General features: G+C 38.5%; 1 protein-coding gene across 4 annotated transcripts in view; it reads left to right on the top strand.

The window, feature by feature from the left end:
- NUMB (NUMB endocytic adaptor protein) overlaps positions 1–17,893 on the top strand; it is a 162,309-nt gene that overhangs the window by 51,787 nt on the left and 92,629 nt on the right. For 2 of the 4 annotated variants that reach the window (XM_036261517.1, XM_036261533.1), the window contains exon 3: positions 17,270–17,354. The exons of the other annotated variants lie outside the window; for them this stretch is intronic. The gene's annotated coding sequence lies outside the window, so the exon portion shown is untranslated. The remainder of the gene's footprint in view (positions 1–17,269; positions 17,355–17,893) is intronic. 4 annotated transcript variants of the gene reach the window in all.

Genomic DNA, 17,893 nt, shown 5'->3' with positions numbered 1-17,893 from the left:
AAAGTTATCAAAAGAATGGTTTGGGCCCTGGCCAGTGTGGTTCAATGGTTAGAGCATCAGCCTGTGCACTGAAGGGTCTTGGGTTTAATTTCCAGTCCAGGGCCTTCCCCAGTCGGTCTGAGGGAGTGCAGGAGGCAACCAATCCATTAGTCTCTTTACATCAGTGTTTCTTTTTTTTTCATCCTCACCTGAGGACATTTTTCTATTTTTTGTTCAGGTAGAGTGGGAGGGAGAGAGAGGAAGAGAGAGAGAAACATCGATGTGAAAGGGACACATCGAGTGGCTGCCACCCGCACGACCAACCAGGGCCGGGGACAAACTGCAACCGAGGTACATGCCCTTAGCGGAACCGAACCCGGGTCTCTCGGGACCGCAGGCCGATGCTCTAACCGCTGAGCCAAACCGGCCAGGGCTACATCAGTGTTTCTCACTGTCTCTGCCCCCCCCCTCCCTTCCTCCTTACCTCTTTTCCCCTCCCTCCCTCCCTCCTGCTTTCCCATTCTTTCTAAAAATCAATGGAAAAAGATATCCTCGTGAGGAATAACAAAACAAAATAAAGAATGGTTTAGGAAACAGTCCGGGGAGCATCTGACTTTGCTTTGGAGGTTTGGGGAAGGCTTCAAAGAAGGATGTGACCTTTGATGTTTAAGTAGATAACATTTAAAAAATTCCTTTGGTAAACACAAAAATCTCATTCTGCTTTCATGTTTAGTGAAATTTCAAAATTAATTAATTACTGTCTCTAAAAGCAAATCAAAGCAATGATAACTTTAGAATTTTTTTTCAAACTACATTTGCCCTTTATCCCAATATTCTAATGTGTTCTCAGAGGAGAGGCTTGTTTTAGCACTCAATAAGTTTCAAAGCTACATTTTGTATGCTGCGGTTTATATATACCATAATTTATTCAACCAGTCCCCAATTTTAAATATTTAAGTTTATATATATATTTTTTTATCCTCACCCGAAGACATTTCTTCATATTTTGTTCAGATAGAGTGGGAGGGAGGGAGAGAGAGAAACATTGATGGAAAGGGACACATCAAGTGGTCGCCACCCGCACGAGCCAACCAGAGCTGGGGACAAATCGCAAGTGAAGCACGTGCCCCCAGTGGGAACTGAACCCAGGTCTCCCTGGACTGCAGGCTGACACTCTAACTGCTGAGCCAAACCGGCCAGGGCTATATTTTTTTGGTTGTATAAAAGGTGCTACAGCCCTGGCCGGTTTGGCTCAGCGGTTAGAGCGTCCACCTGCGGTCCGGAGAGACCCAGGTTCGGTTCCCGCAAAGGGCATGTACCTCGGTTGCAGTTTGTCCCTGGCCCTGGTTGATTGTGCGGGTGGCGGCTGCTCGATGTGGCCCTTTCACATCGATGTTTCCCTCTTTCTCTCTTCCTCTCTCTCCCTCCCACTCTGTCTGTACAAAAAATGGAAAAATGTCCTCGGATGAAGATTAAAAAAAAAAAAAAAAAAAAAGGTGCTACAATGAACATTTTTATATTCATCTTGTATACTTGTATTATACCTTTAGTATAGTTCCTAGAAATAGAATTGCTGGGCCAGCCCTGGCCAATTTGGCTCAGTGGTTAGAGCGTCGGCCTGCGGTCCAGAGAGACCCGGGTTCGGTTCCCGCTAAGGGCACATACTTCGGTTGCAGTTTGTCCCCGGCCCTGGTTGGTCGTGCGGGTGGCAGCCACTCGATGTGTCCCTTCACGTCGATGTTTCTCTCTCTCTATCCCTCCCACTCTATCTGTACAAAAAATGGAAAAATATCCTCGGATGAGGATAAAAAAAAAAAGAATTGCTGGACCAAATATTTTTATTATGGATTTATATTTCTTCCTTTGTCATCTTTTATTGTCTTTTGCCTTTTTTTTTAATGCGCTTTACCTGTTATATATAACATGGGTTATATTATAGGGGTTTTTGATACATTGGTTTTTCATTTTTGTTGATAAGTAGGTAAAACATAGGTTAATTTCTGGTGGCCTTTTGGCATTTAAGCCTATAAAGTAAGGTGATACGCATAACCAGCGTGTTCCTGATAATATAGTTTAAGGTAGTATATTGGAGGAGGAAGAATACCGATGGAAATCAGGAGTATATACATTATGGTACCATCTTGTTGTTTTGTTTTGTTTTAATCCTCACCCAAGGATATTTTTCCATTTCATTTTCAGAGTGGGGGGGGGGGAGAGAGAGAGAAACATTGATGTGAGAGAGAGACGTTGACTGGTTGCCTCCCTCATGACCCGACCAGGGTCAGGGACTGAACCACAACCAAGGTACCTGCCCTCGACTGGAAGCAAACCCATGACTCTTTCGTCTGTGGGCCGACGCCCTAACCATGAGCCAAGGGCCAGGGCTATCGTACCATCATAAACAGTAACTAATCATACAATTTTAACATTGTTTTCATTATGTATATATTTACTTACCCATGACATAAAAATGGTATTAGCTTTATGTTTTTGCTCACCTTATTGAGTAAAAAGAGAAGATCTGTATAAAACAGAGGCCAGGCCCTGGCTGGTGTGGGTCAGTGGTTAGAGTATCAGCCCACACACTGAAGGGTCTCGGGTTCGATTCTTGGTTAACGGCTCATAGCTAGGTTGCAGGTTCGATCCTGGCCCTGGTTAGGGTGCATGAGGGAGGCAACCAATCGATGTGTCTCTCTCACTTCAATCAATCAATCTCTCTCTCTCCACACACACACCCCCCTCTCTTCCACTCTTCTAGAAATCAATGGAAAAAATATCCTCGGGTGAGGATTAATAAAAACAACAACAACAAAAAACCAACAGAGACCAGAGACATTCTGTGACTTAATTTAAATAAGCCATATAGTTTGAAAGTGGCAGTCAGGTTTTTATTACAGTACTTCTGACTTCAAGTGCAGTGTTTTATCACTGCATTACAGCCCTAGTGGAAATATGGTATACAGAGCAAAAGAACAGTAGAAGAAAGAGTATATATGTATTATCAAGCCATCTGTTAGCTTTTGACATGATACCATAGTCTTTTTATTTTTTTAAACATGACTTTGAATTATACTCCTCATCCCAAACAAGTTAGTGGCAGAGATTAGGGTTGAATTTTAAATGAACAGAAGAATGGATTCTGAGATGGCTAGGAGAATACTGATAATAAAAGAGAAACTTATAGAAATGAAAATATAAAAAAAAGAAATGATAGTATAGAACTAGAAGAACTGTTTCTTTACAGATAATACTGGGATATAGGAAGATACAAGCAGAAATGGAAATATGAGAGAATAGAAATAGTTATTGTTAGTTCAGTGGAGTTTTGTCTCTAAGCAAACTTTTTTCATCCTTAAGGTAGAAAGAGTTCTCTTAAGGACTCAAGGGTAGAGCTGATTTGGAGCACCTACACACACATAGCCTACCCCACTAGATTTGAGTTTTATTAATGGACCATTATTTGCTCACTAGCCCCCAAATGATTCCAGGGTTCACAACGGTATTCTAGTCATCCAGAGGGCTTTTTAGACAACTAAATTCTGCAAATTGAGTTAGAATTGAAGAAATGGATGGAAGTTAGATGGGCCATGTAGCAAATGAGCTACCTTGTTATCTTCAACTGATTTACGTATAAATGAAACAAACAAAAAAACCCTCTCATATCTCTTGGTGGTTTTGTTGGTTGAAAACAATCTCTATCTCAGTTGCTTACTATATTCTGCTAATTTTATGACATTTTGTCAAGGAGTAAGTATCTTAAAAAACAGAACGTAATAAAAGACAACTTGTTGCCCTGGCCAGTTTGGTTCAGCAGTTAGAGCGTTGGTCCGAGGACCAAAGAGTTGTGGGTTCAATTTCCAGGCAAGGGAATGTATCTTGGTTGTGGGTTCAGTCTCCAGCCCCAGTCAGGGTTGTGCAGGAGGCAACCAGTCAATGTGTCTCTCTCATATTGATGTTTCTATCTCTCTCTATCCTCCCCTTCTCTCCCTTCCTCCCTCCCTTCCTCACACTCTATCTTAAAAATAAAAAAAGAGAATCTGTTAATTGGTCATGATGATGGGACTTTTTTCTAAATAGCCATTGCATATTTTGACATTCAGATATAAAATTTCTTAAATTTTTTATCTACTTTTAATATCTGGCAATGGAGAAGAGAATGGCTAGCTTCTTGGCTGAGAGAAACTCATTTTCTTTATGAAAATAAAAAGTCTAACAGTTCATTTTTTTCCATTTTAAATAAGATGAATGTGAGTTTCTGTCTTTTTTTCTGGAATTTGTATTATATCTGAAATTTTCTATATTTCTAAATCTTTTGCTTCTTAACAGTGAGTGCATTGTGATAAAGTGAATGTCAACTTATTTTATAGCAATGTGAATATTGGTCACAATATATATTTTTTTTACTCCTCACTCGAGGATACATTTTTCTATTTATCTTCAGATAGAGTGAGAGGGAGGGAGGGTGGGGAGGGGGGAGAGAGAGAGAGAGAGAGAGAGAGAGAGAGAGGGAGGGAGAGAGAAATAGCTATGTGAGAGAGACACAATGACTGGTTGCCTCCCGCAGGACCCTGACCAGGGCTGGAGATTAAACCGCAACCAAGGTACGTGTCCTTGACTGGAATCGAACCCGAGACTCCTCTGTCCACAGGCCGACACTCTAACTGCTGAGCCAAACCGGCCAGGCCACAACACATTTTTTTATGTAATTTATTTCTAGTGAGGTTGTGTTCTGTAGTTACATCAATTAGTTTGTAAGATTTACATTTTATTCTTCTAGGCTTTGTCAAAATTCTTGTAATTTTTCTGGAAAACAAATCTAGTAAATGTGTTGTTTCAACCTTTTTTAAATTTGAACCACTGTCTTTAATAGAGGATATGAATCTTGCCCCTGCAGGAACTTTTGATCTGATATAAAATAAATTAACTAGCTAAATATGTACCTGTCAGGTTTCTTTAATATGTGATTTCCAAATGATTAAACATGTAAAACTAAGTTGTCAGACCTATAATAGAGACAATACCGATTTTTTAAAGAAATAACAGTAACATAATTATGTATGTCATTTATCTTAATAAACTTCTACCAAATTTGCTTTCTGCTATAATACAATCATTAAAAGTTTTAAGTTATTTCTGACTTAAAAACTATTTTCTCACAGGGAAGTCATAGCTTACAAGGGAGAGGTTTTCCGGTAAGGTTTCTTCTATTAGAATTCTTAACAAAACATCTGGTAGATTTTCTGTCCTTTGTTACTTTTTTAAAAATTTATAATTTCAGTGATTAGAATTGGGTTGAGCATACATCAGAGTCCTAACAAAATCTTTGTGGGTTGCTAGATACCGAGGACCTTTAAAATCTCTAGACTTCATTATATAGAATAAATTTTTAATTGGAATCTTCATTATTTCTGTTTCCTTTTGTTTTCTGTTATAATTTCCTGGTAGTGTTTAGTTCAGGGATTTTCTTCTAGACATCAGGCAGCCTGTTCTTCTCTTGGGAAAGTTATTCACAAGCTTTTTCATTTTGTGGTACTTACCAGGCAGAGTAGCCACTGTATTCTAGTAAGAAAACCCATTGCCAAAAATACCCACTAGAGCAGAAACCTGACCTACTTAATGCTGACAAGTTTTTAAAAAGTCTGCGGAATTGTACCAGCATTGGATTAACTTCTTTCTTTTGTGGTGAATAGAGTAGGGGTAGAGAAGAGGATCAGAAAGGAGGTGAACCGCTGCAGGGGAGTAATACATTAAAGGAATATTTAAATGTCTGAAATGATTTGATTAAAAACTATTCATTTGGTGCAATTCGAAGGCTTCTAACATGCAGCAGTTCTTAAATCACTTTAAACTTAAAAAAAAATAATAAAAAGAAATTCCTAGGGCTTTCATGTTAATAATCTAGAAAAGCCCTATAGTTAAGGTTGTTAGCCAGCATTTCATGAATAATTTTTTTTGCAGGATATGGTAAATTTATTAAGTTTTCTTTTTAGCCTGGCCAGTGTGGCTCAGTGGATTGAGTCATATCCCATGGACTGAGTGGTCCCAGTTCAATTCCCATTCAGGGCACATGTCCCGGTTTGGGGCTCAATCCCCAGTAGGGGGCGTGCAGGAGGCAGCTGATGGATGTATCTTTCTCACATTGATGTTTCTATCTCTCCCTCTCTTTCTAAAAATCAATAAAAACATTTAAAAAACTTTTTTTTTAGTTTATTATTTTATCAGAATAGTACAGTTTAAAATGTATAGATTTTGGGGTCAAGATGGCGGGTAGGTAAACGCGGTATCGCGTCCTCCCACAACCACATCAAAGTTACAACTAAACTACAGAACAACCATCATCCAAAACTGCCTGAAATCAAGCTGAATGGAAGTCCTACAACTACGGAATTAAAAAAAAAAAGCAGCTACACTGAGACTGGTAGGAGGGGTGGCGGTGCGAGGGGTGGCGGCGGGGGTGCGATGGGCTGGTCCCACACCCACGTGTGGCGGATAAAAATCAGGAGGCTCCCGCGGCTGGGAAGGTCCTTCCTGAGGACTGAGGGGTCCCCGTCACACACCAGGTGCCCCGCTTAGGGTTCCAGTGCCAGGAAGAGAAGTCCCCATAACTTCTGGCTGGAAAAACCAGCGGAAACTGAGGCTCAGAGAAGCTGAGGTGGCTGGAGCCCCAGGAAGCTCCTCTTAAAGGGCCCGCACATGGACTTATTGGACTCTCTCCCTCTAAGCTTGGAGGGAAGGCAGCTCAAGGGGCACCAGAGAAATACAGGGAAGAACTGAGCAGTTTGGCACTGGAGTGAGGGCTGGAGAGGGGGCTTCCTCGGGGACAAACGTGCTGTAAGAGGCCTTTGTTCCTTTGGTGAGCCCTTCCCGGGAGCAGCAGACAGAAGCCATATCTGGGACTCCAGCAACCTGGCTCACATTGGTGGCCCCACCCTGCTGACTCCCTGAGGCCCCGCCCTGCCCCACACAACTTTCAAGCCAACCCAAGCTGTTGCCACTTGCTTAACCATAGGATTGGCCTGTCTTGGATCCTGCTTCAGGTTTTTCCTAAATTCTTTCAAATGAGCAGCATCGGGTGTCAGCGAGCCCCATACCTCTCATTAAGTAATACACAGAAACAAACACAGGGAGGCAGCCAAAATGAGGAGACAAAGAAACAGGTCCCAAATGAAAGAACAGAACAAAACCCCAAGAAAAGAACTAAGCGAAATGGAGATAAACAACCTAACAGATGCTGAGTTCAAAATACTGCTTATAAGGATGCTCAATGAACTCAGTGAGGGCCTCAAGAGCATAAAAAAGGACCAGTCAGAAATGATCGATGCACAGTTAGAAACGAAGGAGGCTTTAACTGAAATAAAGAATAATTTACACAGCTTCAATAATAGAGTACGTAAATCCAAGGAGCAAACCATCGATTTGGAATATAAGGAAGCAAAAAACACCCAATCAGAACAGCAAAAAGAAAAAAGAATCCAAAAAAATGAGGAGAGTGTAAGGAGCCTCTGGGACAACCTCAAGCGTGCCAACATTCACATCTTGGGGGTGCCGGAAGGAGAAGAGAGAGAACAAGAAATCGAAAACCTGTTTGAAACAATAATGGCAGAAAACTTTCCTAACTTGGTGAAGGAAACAGACATACAAGTCCAGGAAGCACAGAGTCCCAAACAAGATGAACCCAAGAGGCCCACACCAAGACACATCAACATCAAAATGCAAAAGGTTCAAGACAAAGAGAGAATCTTAAAAGCAGCAAGAGAAAGGCAGCTAGTTACCTACAAGGGAGTTTCCATTAGGCTGTCAGCTGATTTCTCAAAAGAAACTTTGCAGGCCAGAAGGGAGTGGCAAGAAATATTCAGAGTGATGAAAACCAAGAACCTACAACCAAAATTACTCTATCCTGCAAAGCTGTCATTTAGAATCGATGGACATATAAAGACTTTCCCAGACAAGAAAAAGTTAAAGGAGTTCATCACCACCAAACCGTTATTATATGAAATGATGAAGGGTCTTTTTGAAGAAAAAGATAAAATGTATGAACAAAAAAATGGCAATGAATACATATCTATCAACAATGGAATCTGCAAACAAAATGAACAGGAAGAACAGAAACATTCTCATAGATAACAGAGAACATTTTGTTGGTTGCCAGTTGGGAAGGGGTTGGGGGGACGGGTGAAAAAGGTGAAGGGATTAAGAAGCACAAATTCATTGCTAGACTGACAAACCTCAAAGGGAAAGGGGTTGGGGGGGTGGGAAGAGATAAACCAAAGAACTTATATGCATAACCAATGGACACGAACAATAGTTTGGGAAAAGGTGGGAGGGGGGCGGGAGTGAGGAGGGGGTCAATGGGGGAAAAATGTGGAACATCTGTAATACATTTTACATCCAACAATAAAGATGTGAAAAAATAAAATAAAATGTATAGATTTTGAAACAAAGAACTTTTGGAATATTTATTTGTAGCAAATGACTGTGAGCTTTAACTTTATCAAAACTCATCGTTAACACTGTTATCCAACTTAAGTTTCACTATTCTCAGTATCATTAGCATCTAAATTTTAGAGCTGTGCTATTCAATACAGAAGCCACTAGCCATATGTGGCTATTTAAATTAATTAAAACCGAATAAACTAACAACTGTAGTTTCTCTGTCAAACCACATTTCAAGTGCTTACTAGCCAGATGTACTAGTGGCTACAGATATTGAACATTTTCATCATTGCAGAAAGTTCTGTTGGTTAGGATTGTTCTAAAGGCTGCCTTATTCTATCATGCTTTGCTTCAGAGTTTCCCAACCTTGGCACTGTGTACATTTTGGGCTGGATAATTTTCTGTTGTGGAGGCCTTGTAGGATATTTCGCAGTATCCCTTGCCTTTCTACTCACTAGATGCCAGTAGCATTCACCTAGTTTGACAACCAAAAATGTCTCCAGACATTGCCATATGACCCCTGGGAGGCAACGTCAATCTTATTTGAGAACCACTGATCTACTTACATTATTAGTTCTGTATTAGCTAGTTTTTCCTTCATAAAAAGCTTAGTGGCTTGAAATAAGTCACCCAATAGCTCATGAGTATGTGGATTGGCAGTTTGGCTTGGGCTATATTGATCTCTGTGGTCTGATAGTGATTTGGCTGTGGCTAGATGATATAGAATAACTTCACTCGTATGTTTGTTGGTTGGCATGCTTTTGGCCAGGGTAGAGGTGGGAAGTTTGTTTTCCATGTGGCCTTTCCAACAGACAGATTCATTCACCTGGTGGCTCAAAGTTCGAAGAGATTCAAGAAAAGATAAATCTCTCTAGTCTCTGCTGACATTTTTAAGTGTCCTTTGGCCAAAGCAAGTCACATGGCCAACCCCAAATTCAAGAGATAGAGAAATAGATTCCACCTCTTGATAGGAGAAGTAGCAAAGTCACATTGTAAAGGAGTGTGCATAAGGAATGAGAGGAAGTATGGCCATTATTGTACATAGATTACTGCTATTATTTTCTGGAGAGTATAAGCACCCTAGAGCTCTTTCATTCCATTCATCATTACCCTTTTATTTTATTTTTTGCCTTGTTGTAATTTCATTATGTTTAAGTTATTTTAGTCTCACGTATTTCCTCTTTCTAGTATTCTTTTTTTAAATCCTCACCCAAGGATATTTTTCTGTTTATCTTTAGATGGAGTGGGAGGGAGGAAGGCGGGGGAGAGAGAGAAACAAACATTGATGTGAGAGGGTCACATTGACTGGTTGCCTCCCACATGGCCCCAATCAGGGCCAGGGACTAACAGCAACCAAGGTATGTGTTCTTGATGGAAATTGAACCCAGGACTTATTGGTCCACGGGCTGAGGCTCTAACTGCTGAGCCAAACTGGCCAGGGCTCTAGTATTCTTGATTCTTTCTTATGTTACCATGCTTTCACCTGAGATTATTTTCTTCATGGATAATTCCTGCTTTTTAGTGTGAGTCTACTAGTAGTTTTTGTCTAAAAGCATTTTTTATTTTGTCTTCATTTTTGAAGGCTATTTTCATTGGACATAGAATTCCAGGTTGGCATTTATTTTCTTTCATCATCCCATTGTCTTCCGACTCCATTGTTTTTGTTAGAGAAACAATGTCTTTGATTTTTATCAGCTTTCAGTAATGCTTCTCAGTGGTTTTCTATGTATTTTAAGATGCTTGAGTTCCACAGATTCTCTTGAGTCTGTAGCTTGGTGTCTTCTGTCAAGTTTGGGATATTTTTTCTGATACTGCTTCTGCCCCACTCTTTCACTCACTTTCTTCTGGGATTCTAGATATCTGTATGTTAGATCTTTCTCTGCATCCCATGTCTCATGTACCTCTCTGTATTTTCCATCTTTTTTCCCTTGTGCTTTATCAGGATAATTTCTGTTCATTTAGTGTCCAGTCTGCTGTTGTTACAAGCATCTGTTTGTTAATTTCATATTATGCATTTTTTAATTCTAGAATTTTCATTTAATTATTTTTTATTTGTTTTTATAGATTCCAGTTCCCTGGTGAAATTCTCATCTTGTCATTTATTTTCCTGAACATATTAATCACAGTTATTTATTTTTTTTAACCCTCACCCGATGATATTTTTCTATTTATCTTCAGGTAGAGAGAAAGGGAGAGAGAGAGAAACATCAATGTGCGAGGGACATGTCGACTGGCTGCCTACCACACAACCCTGACCAGGGATGGGGATGAACCACAACCGAGGTACATGCCCTTGGCTGGAATCGAACCTGGGACTCATTGGTCTGTGGGCTGATGCTCTAACCACAGAGCCAAACTGACCAGGGCATTAATCACAGTTATTTTAAAGTCTGTGTCTGATAATTACAATATCTGGATCCCCTTTTGGTCTTTTTCTGTTGTCTGCTTTTTTTCATGGCTTTTAGTCATTTGGTCCTGTCTCATAGCATTCTTGGTGATTAAAAAAAAAATCAATGTCAGACATTGTGTATAATAAATTATAGAGGGTCTTGATGATGATGATATTCTCTAGAGAGTATTTAATTTTCTTCTGGTTGTAGTTAAAAGTAGGAGCAGATAACCTTGATCCAATACAGGCTTGAGATGACTTGAGTCTTTGTTTTAGGCTTCTTCAGGGCTGATTTAAATCCAGTTTCCCATTAATCCAAGAGTGTTGTCTTTCAAAGGTATCAAATGGAATCCTTGGGTGCTTGCCAGGGCCTCTCTTTCTCGGTAGGCCCTGAACTGTAATTTTTCTTTTTCTAGCACCAAGGCTACCAAAAGTTCTGCTTACCTTTTTTGCTTTAAAATAGGTACTTTGCTTAGCTTTTGGCTTCTTGCCCCAATGCAGGTTAGGATTCAGTAAATACCCTGAAGGTAAGAGCAATACAGGATGTCTAGGCTCACTTTTTTGTGGTTGCCTTTTCTCTGGAATCTTAGCCTCTCAAATCCTGCTTGTCTTGCTAAGCCCTGAACTCTGATTTTTGTCTCTGCAGCCCTGTGAGACTGCCAAAAGCTCTGACCTGCAGTTAGTTGCCTCAGAAGGGAAACGTAGTGGAGATTGTTAGGCTTAACTCTGCATTTCCTTTTGCTCTGGTATTTTAGCTTCTCATGTCCCAGCTGCCTTCTTTGTTCATTTATTTTGTTTTTAAACCTAGTTTTTTGTTTTTTGTTTTTAAATCTTTACTGTTGAACGCATTACAGATGATCCCCCTTTTTTCTCTGTTGACCCCCTCTTCCCCGCTCCTGCCCCCCTCCTACCTGCCCTACACTATTGTCGTTTCCATTGGTTATGCATATGAGTTCTTTGGTTTATCTCTTCTGCCCCCTCCTTCCCTTTGAAGTTCTTCAGTCTAACAACCAATTTTTACTTTTTAATCCCTTCACCTTTTTCTCCAATCCCCCTAACCCACCTCTTATCTGGCAACCATCAAAAAATTCTCTGTATCTAAGGGTCTGTTTCTGTTCTGCTTGTTCATTTTGTTTGTAGATTCAGTTATTGATAGATATATATTTACTGCCATTTTATTGTTCATATTTTTTATCTTTTTCTTCAAGACCCTTCAACATTTCATATAATACTGGCTTGGTGGTGATAAATTTCTTTAGCTTTTCCTTGTCTGGGAAACTCTTTATATGCCCATTGATTCTAAATGATAACTTTGCAGGATAGAGTAATCTTGGTTGTAGGACCTCTCTTTTCATCACTTTGAATATTTCTTGCCACTCGCTTCTGGCCTGCAAAGTTTCTTTTGAGAAATCAGCTGACAGTCTTTAAGAGCTCCCTTATGGGTAACTAACTGCTTTTCTCATGCTGCTTTTTAAAATTTATTTATTTATTTATTTTTAATCCTCACCCGAGGACATTTTTCCATTTTTTGTTTAGATAGAGCGGGAGGGAGAGAGAGGTAGAGAGAGAGAGAGAAACATCGATGTGAAGGGACACATCGAGTGGCTGCCACCCGCATGACCAACCAGGGCCGGGGACAAACTGCAACCGAGGTATGTGCCCTTAGCGGGAACCGAACCCGGGTCTCTCTGTACCGCAGGTTGACGCTCCAACCGCTGAGCCAAACCGGCCAGAGCTCTCATGCTGCTTTTAAAATTGTCTCTTTGCCTTTAACCTTTTGCATTTTGATGTGTCTTGGTGTGGGTCTCTTTGGGTTCATCTTGTTTGGGACTCTGTGCTTCCTGATGTGTATGTCTGGAACGTCATAGAGTTGGAATCATATACTATGTAGTCTTTTCAGAATGACCTTTCATTTAGTCGTATACATTTAAGGTTTACTATGTCTTTTCATGGCTTGATAGCTCATTTCTTTTTAGTGCTGAATAATATTCCATTCTGTGGATATATCACAGTTTATCCATTCACCTACTGAATGACATCTTGGTTACTTCCAAGTTTTGTTAATTATGAATTGATCTGTTATAAACAACCATGTGTAGTTTTTGTGTGGATAAATGTTTTCAACTCCTTTGAGGAATGGGAGGGGATTGCTGTATTGTATAATAAGAGTATGTTTAGTTTTGTCTTCTAAAATGTCTATACCATTTTACATTCCCACTAATAATGAATGAAAGTTACCATTGGTCCTCATCTCTGCCAGAATTTGATGTTTTCAGTGTTCTGAATTTTGGTCATTCTAAAAGGTGTGTAGTGTTATCTCGTCTTTTTAATTTCCAGTTTCCTTTGAACATCTTCTCATATGCTTATTTGCCATCTGTATATCTTTGCTAAGATAGCTCTTCCAAGCCTTTTGCTCCTTCTTAAAAAATAGTTGTTTTAAGAGTTCTTTGTGTACTTTGAATAGCAGTTTTTAAAAAATTAGGTTTATCTTTTGCAAATATTTTTCCCCATTCTGTGACTTATATTCTCATTCATTTGACAGTCTTATGCAGAGCAGTAGTTTTTAAATTTAATCAAATCCAGCTTATCAGTTATTTTGTTCACAGATTATGCCTTTGGTCTCATATTTGAAATATTATTATCATACTCAAAGTCACCTAGATTTTTTTTCTATATTATCTTTTAGCAGTTTTATAATTTTTCATTTTACTTTTAGGCCTATGATCATTTTGAGTTAATTTCTGTGAAGGGTGTAAAGCCTGTCTAAATTCCTTTTTTGTTTTTTGGCAAGTGGGTTGTTCCAGTACCATTTGTGAAAAGGTGGTTTTGTTTTTCTCTCCCCTCCCCATTGTATTGCTTTTGTTCTTTTGTTAAAGATCAGTTAATTATATTTATGTGGGTCTTTAAATTTTAGAATGAGTTTGTTAGTACCCACAAAATAACTTACTGGGATTTTGAGTAGAATTGTATTGAATCTGTAGAGCAAGTAGAGAAGAATTGGTATCTCAACAATATTGAGTCTTCCTATCCATAAACACAAAATATCTCTCCATTTACTTAGTTCTTCTTTGATTTTGTTCATCAAAGTTTTGTAATTTCTAATATAGATCTTGTACATATTTTGTTAAATTTGCCCAAAATTTTACCTAAATAATTTAACTTTTTAGGTGCTAATATAAATGTATTGTGTTTTTTTTGTTGTTTTTTTTTTTATCCTCACCCGAGGACATTTTTCGATATTTTGTTTAGATAGAGTGGGAGGGAGAGAGAGAGAGAGAGAGAAACATCGACGTGAAAGCGACACATCGAGTGGCTGCCACTCGCACGACCCAACCAGGGCCGGGGACAAACTGCAACCAAGGTACATGCCCTTAGCGGGAACCGAACCCGGGTCTCTCCGGACCGCAGGCCGACGCTCTAACCGCTGAGCCAAACCGGCCAGGGCTAAATGTATTGTTTTTTAATTTCAAGTTCCACTTGTTCTTTGCTGGTGTATAGGAAAATGATTGACTTTTGTATATTAACCTTATATCCGGCAACATTGCTATAATTACTTATTAGTTCCAGGAGGTTTTTTAGTTTTGTCTTATCAGTTCTTTTGGAATTTCTGTGTAGACCGACCATGTCACCTTTGTGAATAAAGACAGTTTTATTTCTACCTTCCCAATCTTTATACCTTTTATTTACTTTTTTCGTCATGTTCCATTAGCTAGGGCTTCCATTATGATGTTAAAAAGGAATGATGAAACATTTTCGCATGTTCTTGATCTTATCGGGAAGGCTTCTAGTTTCTCACCATTAAGTATGATGTTAGCTGTACGTTTTTGTAGATATTCTTTATCAAATTGAGGAAATTCCCCTCTATTCTTAGTTTGCTGAGAGTTTTTATTATGAATGAGTGTTGGCTTTTGTCGTATGCTTTTTTCTGTATTGATATGATCATGTGATTTTTCTTTTTTAACTTGTTAATGTGATGGATTACATAAAATTATTATTATTATTTTTTTTTAGTACATGCCCCTAGTGGGAACCGAACCTGGGATTCTCTGGTCCGCAGGCCAATGCTTCAACAGCTGACCCAGACCGGCCAGGGCTCATAAAATAATTTTGAATGTTGAATCAGCCTTGCATGCCTGGGAAAAATCCCACTTGGTTGTGGTATATAATTCTTTTTATACATTGTTAGATTCGATTTGCTAATTATTCCTGGTCACATTTTTATTAATAGTTTGGCTGGATCCTTCATGGAATACTGATCAAAGTATTTGAAAAATAGTTAAAGCTTTGAAAAATAGCATACATGTTGGATAACAGGATTGAAGTCCAATTTTTTCCCCACTATAGGATGCATTGGCTAAATCTAGCAAGATAGAATTTAAAACTCATATGTAAAGATTGTTTTTGATAATAAGTTTAATATGCACAGTTAATGGCATAAACTACCTGGGTTTTAACACCAACTCTGCCACTTAGAAGCTATGTAACTGAGAAAATTATTAAACCTCTTTATGTCTCCATTTTTTCATCTATAAAATATGGAGGTCATGATGGTATTCATTATATAGGGTTGTTATGAAGTATAAAAAAAGTAATACACAATGTTGGCTGGTTTTGCTTAGCGGTTAGAACATCAGCTCGTGGACCAAAGAGTCTTGGGTCGATTCCGGTCAAGGGCTGGTACATAGGTTACGATTTGTTACCTGGCCCTGGTCGGGTCATGCAAGAGGTGGCCGATCGATGTGTCTCTCTCACATCCATGTTTCTCCCCACCCCCCCCCCCGCTCCCTCCCTTCCTCCTTTCCTCTCTCCCTCACACTCTCCCACTCTGTCTGAAACTAAGTGGAAAAATATCCTCAGGTGAGGATTAAAAAAATAATAATACACATAAGTCCTATAAAACAATAGCTGGCACATACTAAGGCCTGATTAAATGTTACCTGTGATGATTATAATGTTCTTCACTTAGATTCAAACACACACAGTTGTTTAGGATTTGAGTGATGTGACTTCGTACAACTGAGAAAGATTAGATATCTTTATTAGATATGCCCCTTGATTATAAATTCAGGGGAGTGATAATGTGACTTAGTTAGAATGAACATTAATATAGTTTAAAGGTCTAAAAGAGTGGTTGACAGCCCCAATATTGCTTATACCAATTTCCCACTAAAACAGAAGAAAACTTGAAATTTAATATTTCTGAATTTGAGATTGATGGAAAACCCTTTGATAGAATCTAGGAGAAATATTTGATTATTTACAAAGTAGAGGAGTTAGATTGAGAAAAACCAAACAAACATTCCTAGATTTTGGCATAAGATTCCATTAAAGAAGAAAGGAAAATGTTTCATGTTTTTCTTTCCAATACTTGTCCCTGAACCTGTTGACACAGGATTAGTACCAACTGGAAAATTGGGCTGCTCTTCATCTTTCCTAGTGACTTTTAAAAAATTATTTATGCCCTGGCCAATGTGGCTCAGTTGGTTAGAGCATTGTCCTGTGCACCGAAGGGTCATGGGTTTGATTCCCGGTCAGGGCACATATCCAGGTTGTGGATTCGATCCCCTGTTGGGGCACTACAGAAGACGATTGATGTTTCTCTCATCAATGTTTCTCTCAATTATTGAACTGGTGACATTCATAAAAACTCACCCTGATAACAGTATTGATGAGCCATTGAACAAAATTATCCTATAGGATTTTTTTGTAAAATATTATTCCTATTTTTTCTTTTCAATAAAGATTTTTATAGCGTGTTGTTAAAATCTTCCCTTTCAAAGAAACACCTAACTTTATCATGAATAGGTATATTACTGGTAAATGCAGACATTAGTAGAAATGTGGTTATTTATTTAAAATTGAGATTCTAAAGACAGCAATAGTGACAGTTTGTTTTGACTAGTAAAATGGCAGGTATGATGGACATAATCACTCTTCAGTAATAATGATAGTTCTATCCTGCTTTGATGACATAACTATTTCTTTCTGTTTTTCTCTTATAAAAATTGCTTTTTACCAATGCTGGGAATTGCTTCTTCTTAACACAGCTTTTCCTGTTTGGGGCCCCTTGAATACTACTAGTCTTATAAAGGATATGTGTGGAATGGGATTTGTGGGAGTTGCTAACAAACAACAATGTCTTATCTGTCTCTTTCTCTATGATTATATAGTGTTTTATATTCAAAGACCTGGTAATTTTCCTATAGGCATTTGACTTTTATCTTGGGGAATTATTTGTTATGAATTAGAGGAGACTGTGGTTCTACATTAGTGTGTGGATCTTATAGTTGCAGTGACTTGCAGTGGTCATCTTTGTCATATAATACAATTCTGTTTTCTGGGGAAATTTGAGAATCTCCTCTTTTTATTTTGTGTTCTTGTACTTTGTTTAGAGTTACCATATCAGTGTAATGTAGTAATAATTATGTTACAACAATTTTGTGAGATGTTATTATTCTCATTTTACAGATGAGGAAACTGAGGCTTGGTGAAGTCACGAAACTTGTCCAAAGTCACACAGCTTGTAAAGGGCACAACCAAGATTCAGAGACAGGTCTGTCCAACTTCAAAACTCTTAATCATTGCTGTGAATCTTTGAAATAGCTTTAACATATCAACCTATGATAAATTGTATTGATACTAATATTGCTTAACTATTATTTAACTCCTATTGATAATTTTTTTAATGGTGAGTTTTTTTATCCATAATAATTTTATATATCGTTTAAATATTGTGAAAAGAAGTATAACATAGTAATTAAGCATCTAGGACTCTGAAGACAGACTACCTGGGTATGAGTTCCTAAATTTCTCCACTTAATTTGTGTGACATTGGGAAAGTTACTAAACTTTTCAGTTTTCCTGTCTGTAAAATAGTGATAGTAGTATTGTACACCTGATAGGGTTGTTGTGAAGATTAAATAATTTAATATGTAGAAAGCACTTTTAATAGTGCCTGGCACACAGTAAGCATTCAATAAATATTAACTTAGTATTATCGTCTAGCAACCAGTGAAACATGATCCTTAGTTCTAATACTGTTTAGGAAATTTGGTTAAAGCCAAATTTAAGCAGAAATATAAGATATCACAA

This window comes from Molossus molossus, unplaced genomic scaffold (genome assembly GCF_014108415.1).
Source record: "Molossus molossus isolate mMolMol1 unplaced genomic scaffold, mMolMol1.p scaffold_m16_p_1, whole genome shotgun sequence".
NCBI classification, from domain to species: Eukaryota; Metazoa; Chordata; class Mammalia; order Chiroptera; family Molossidae; genus Molossus; species Molossus molossus.
The sequence above is the reverse complement of the archived record's forward strand: the minus strand, read 5'-3'. Positions and strand labels throughout refer to the sequence as shown.